Source organism: Bubalus bubalis, chromosome 2 (genome assembly GCF_019923935.1).
Source record: "Bubalus bubalis isolate 160015118507 breed Murrah chromosome 2, NDDB_SH_1, whole genome shotgun sequence".
Classification (NCBI taxonomy): Eukaryota; Metazoa; Chordata; class Mammalia; order Artiodactyla; family Bovidae; genus Bubalus; species Bubalus bubalis.
Window position 1 is genome coordinate 54,796,403 of NC_059158.1, and position 5,177 is coordinate 54,801,579.

Here is a 5,177-nt window from a genome sequence, read left to right on the forward strand (position 1 = left end):
GCAATGGTTCTCACATTTGAGCAGCACCAGAATCACCTGGAGGCTTGTTAAAATATATTCTTAGGTCTGGGTTCAGGCCTAATTCTAACAAGTAATTATCTCAGGTGATATTAATGTTGCTGGTCTAAGATCCACACTTTGAGAACCATGGATTTGGAGCTATCACTGAGATCTCCATCCTTTGAATAACCCAAAGCATTCCCATAGGTTCTGCTCCAAGAATCTAATTTAAAAAGAGGTTCCATATATTTTTAGAGGAAATACTGCCTGGTCTGTCAGACATATATAATCTTAACCTTTAGAATTTATCAAGCATCTCAAAAATACATATGCATATTAATCAAAGTAGTCATAATTTGAACTAAGTTTAAAACTAATTCTACAAGTTTGTATTTTAAAATTCAGTAAATTGAATAATGAAGTTTCAGAAAACCTAGAGGATTATGTAGGCATGCTTTGGGAGAACAAGCCAGTGAAAAATCATTTCTGTAGTCTCTGGGTTTTGCTTTAGCTATTAGAACCTCTGCTACCTCTGATGGTGAATGAGCATCTGAATCAGACTTCCTGCCAGATGTCTTTGTTATAGCTTTCTATAACACCAACTTGGACTATGAAAAATGTAACAGAACAAGCATATGAAGATGCACTAGTATCAGAAACCAGTGGATCTAAGCAATGACTTAAGCCCCTTTCCTGTAAAAGACAGAAAAGAAAAAATGAATTTAGATTTTGAGGATTGGAACTCCTGCTTGTGGACTGGGGAAACAGAAACAAAGAACAAAGAAAAGGGGTAACTGAAACTGAATAGGGCTCTGCAGGGCCCTCCTGGATACAAAAGCCCCCATTTCTTTTTTTGTAGTAAAAGGCTTTAGTCTCCTAGCCTTACCTGAGTTTCAAAGAGCAGACTCAAGCAGTTACTAACTATGGTAGTGAGGGAAGGCAGGAAGAAAGGAAATGCTGCCAAGAAACAATACTGCAGTGATAAAACAAAGTCCTTGAGTTCCTCTGCAAAGGATGTAATAACAATCTGAAACTATCTTTGAGTTCTTCTGCAGGAACTAAGGCTCCCACCCAGATGGAGGATGGTGACCACCTGCTGAGAAACCAGACTGGTCAGAACCAGAAGACTGGTGATTGAGATTCCTGGAACACTATCTGTTACCTCACCAACAACCAATCAGAAGAAAGTCAGGTATTTTGCTCCCTCACCCCAAACTCTTCCCTGAAAACCATCAGGGAGTACAGCTCTTTTGAGAATGAGCCACTCATTCTCCTTGCCTGGCCCTAGCAATAAACTTTCCTCTGCTCCAACCTCAAACATTTAGGTTTCTTTGATCTCACTGCACTGGGCACACAGCTTGGCTTTGACAGCATTGTATTTCTCCCTCCTTAGACCTCATTAGGAGAGGCAGTCTTCTACAAAGTTACTCTAATTCCACTTAAGGATCTCTAAAATCAGTTAAGCCTATTCAAGTGGCATCCCATGCAGCCTCACTGGTATGCCACTCTAGCCAAGAGTGCTGGGCACTGTAAATGGCAGATAAATTATGTATACTGGGGCTCAGAGAACATTTAGCATGCCTGAAGCAATGTGCATTTTGAAAGAAAGTCATTTTGATTCTGTGATATATTATAGATTCACGGCCTTCACAAGACTCAGAGCTCCCATGCTGATGTCTGAGAGCTTGTTGGGGTAAGCAACTGGTGTGACTGTAGTCCTATGGCCACTGCCCTCAAATCCTCAGCCCAGAGTGGGAGGCTGCTCTGACATTTGTCCCTCCTTGTTAGATCTTTAGGTTTTAGCTCATTCTTTTGCCTTGGAATGTGCTAACTTCCCAAGCTCTAAGCTGAAGTTCAACTAAAACCAGCCTCTCCCTCTATGCCACCTGCTTGGTCAATGTGATCTCAACAGCTTACTCTGCTCTCTGTACCACAGGACTCTCTGCAGGACTCCCCATCATGGAATCTTCCACTTATGGCACCAAGCTCTTCTGCACAGGTGGGGACTTCCATAGGGAAAGTCATCCACAGAAATGAGCCAAATCGCTCCTGGAGAATGTAATGCCTTGAAATCACCAATACATCTTAAGGTTTCATACAATAGTCCCTTTGCCAGGAATGCCACTTCTTTCCTTCATTATCTGGGGAAACAGGCATTCCTTTCAGAGTCCATTCCAGTTGAATCCTCCATTACACTTTCCCCATTCTTCTTATCTGTTTTCACAACAACCACCACCCCTGCCACCTCTACCCCTAAATACATATACATACATGCAATATAAACAATATTTCAGGTGGATATGCACTGGGTCTGGTAAACCCAATCATTGCATGAGTCACTTCTATTGTAATGATTTCTCTCTCACTAGGCTCCTAACTTCTAGAGGCACAGAATACGGTACTTTTCTTTCTTCATCACTGGTCTCTAGCATGGCGCCTGGTGCTGGGAAGTTGTACAGTAAGCTATCATCTCAATTTTGTGAAGATGTGGTTTATTCCAGAGATCATGCTTACACAAGTGGTAATGGCTGAAGGTTGTGGAAGAACCAGGGGCTTGAAATTTGAACAACTTGATTTCAGTGTTGACTTTATTAAAGACCTTACCAGATGAACTGACATTGACTTCTGAACCGAAGCCATCTGAACTCCTTGGTCACTGGAAGGAACAAGTCAGCATAACTTAGCACATGAGCCTTGTCTAATTTTCAGGGTAGATGTAAACTGCTCTGAACTGTGCAGGTATATTATCTGGAAGAAAGCATTTACTTTTCAAATCACTCTTACTTAACATTTAATTTTAAGTATCCTAACAAGTTCTGTAATAGTTAGATATGGAAACTGTACACAGAAGAAACATGTACAACCTAAAAGTTGGAAGCTGTGTCTTATTCTAGTCATTACTGAGGACCGTAGCCTGGGACACAGCCTTTCAGATCACTCCGAGGAACAGTTCTGAAGAGGAAAGGAAGATATAAAGGCCAGGATATATGGAAGTTTTTTGCTAAAAACAAAAAGCAAATCAATATAAAAAGATTACTGCTAATTACAAAAAAAATAGACATCTCAAGTTAATGATTTTAACACTTTTCTGTGTATGTGAAGATGCCAGAATCTGGGTTTATTGAAATTATTCCTTAGATGTGTATCTTAACTATCTAGGGACAGTATCTTGTTTTCCTCCATCCTGATTTCCCCTCAGGGTGCACCATCGAGGGCAGCTGATGGGTTGATGATGGGCAACAGTCATTGTTTACTGGAATGACAGGCAACAATTTTTTGTCCCCATACCTAGGGATTTCCTGGTGGCATGCAGGACATCTGGGTTTAATCCCTAGGTTGGGAAGATCCCCCGGAGAAGGGAACGGCAACCAACTTCAGTATTCTTTCCTACAGAATTCCATGAACAGAGGAGCCTGTGGGCTATAGTCCATGGGATCACAGAGTTGGACACAACTGAGTGACTAACACTTTCATCTGGGAATTGTAATCAATGGCCTTTTTGTTTTCTATATTAAACAGTATTGGACCAAGCAAACATAATTCAGCTACTTTGCTTTGAAAAGCCCTTGCTCTTGGAAAATAAGACTGGAAGTCACACAAAATAGATTACTTATCAAAACTAACTTCTTGATACATCAATATTCACTTCAAGACCCTCGTCTGTCTGTGACTGCTAACCTAAATCTATTATGCAAAAATTCTTTCTAGTACCTACCAGTTTCTTTCCTCAAGGCTTGTGTTAAAGTGATCTGACTCATATACTAAAAACATAATTATCCCACTGGGTTTCTCTTTTTGAGATGTTCCTAGAATTCTGTCAAGGTGGTGTTCTTCTTTGCTGCAGTAAATTAATAAACTTAATTTTGCTTTATCTGAAGACTCTCCAATGGTTTTAGGGGCAGCTCTCAGCTGTCAGCCTCTGGTTCAAATGAGTAACAATGCTATACTTATTCAGATGTCACATGATATGCTCAGCTCTCTAAAAATCACTTTAGACGGCAGAGAGCAAGAACCTCTAGGTTCTTCTGGTCATTCTAAGAAATAAATTACCATGAGGCAGATTAACAGAAGAAAATCATACAAAAGTTCAATGACGTGTTTACATGAGAGAAGCCCAGGAAACTGAGTAACTCATCTAAATGGCCAAAACACTCACCTTAAATTCCATCTTCAGCTAAAGACAAAAGAGTACATTGGGGGAAGGGGTTTGGGACTTCAAAGGGGAGAAAGACAATTGATGAGATAGAAAAGCAAGGATTTGGTAGATGAATGTTTGTTAGGTCACACAGAGACAGCTTGAGACACAGAGAGAAATTTTAACAGACAGACTTTGGTGAGTTCCTCCCTGTCTGCACAGCCAGTTTACACCATAGTTTTCTATGGGGATAGCTTCCTGGAACAGGCCCTTTATCTACACATTCATTTAGGCGGTTATGGGGAATGCCAAAGTTTCTTCCTTAGTCTTTTGGGTCTTGATTATTCTCATCTCTAAATAATCCACCCTCCTAAGAGACATTTTGGGGTGGCAAATGTTGCTCCCTTACCAAGATCAGTATGTAAGCAAATAAAGAAACAAAACCCAACCAAACAAGAACAAAACCATTAAGTAGAAAAAAAATAAAATTCATATATCATATTCATGGTTTTACTCACCAGTGAGAAAATATCTTTATTTTCCTTCAAGACAATTTGCCCCTGTTTTCAATATAATTCTAACAGCTTTGGTTGCTTATATCAAATTAAAAACTGCCAAGCTTTTAAGGAAGTGTAGAAATAGAGTCTCTACTCAGAACCAGAAAGCAAAGGACTGTATGCCTTGTATCGTGCTTTGAGGACCACCTGCCCATTTCTGGAGGTAGCTGTGAGGGTGTTTCTGGAAGAAATTAGCATTTGAATAAGTAAAGAGAGTTAGGAAGAGCAATCTCACCAATGTCTTTCAATCTGTTGAGAGTCCAAATAGAACAAAAAAGCAAAGGAAGGACCAATTCCCCCTCTCTCTTTTTGACCTGGAATGTCCATCTCTTCCTGCCTTTAGACTGAATTACACCATCAGCAACTAGAATTGCAAATTGTGCAAAGAGTGAAACCCCAACAACTTGTGGTCACTCCATTTTACCAGTCCCTGGGTACCCATGCTCCCACTGGGCCACACTGGGTGTAGATCCTCAAGTACTCAG

The 5,177-nt window shown here is 40.4% G+C and overlaps 1 long non-coding RNA gene across 1 annotated transcript; it reads left to right on the forward strand.

The window, feature by feature from the left end:
- The first annotated feature begins 1,049 nt into the window (after nucleotides 1-1,049).
- LOC123328449 lies at nucleotides 1,050-2,690 on the forward strand. The gene is made up of 3 exons (XR_006543278.1): nucleotides 1,050-1,192; nucleotides 1,637-1,693; nucleotides 1,937-2,690. It is a non-coding gene; the product is annotated as an uncharacterized LOC123328449 (long non-coding RNA).
- The last annotated feature ends 2,487 nt before the right edge of the window (nucleotides 2,691-5,177 follow it).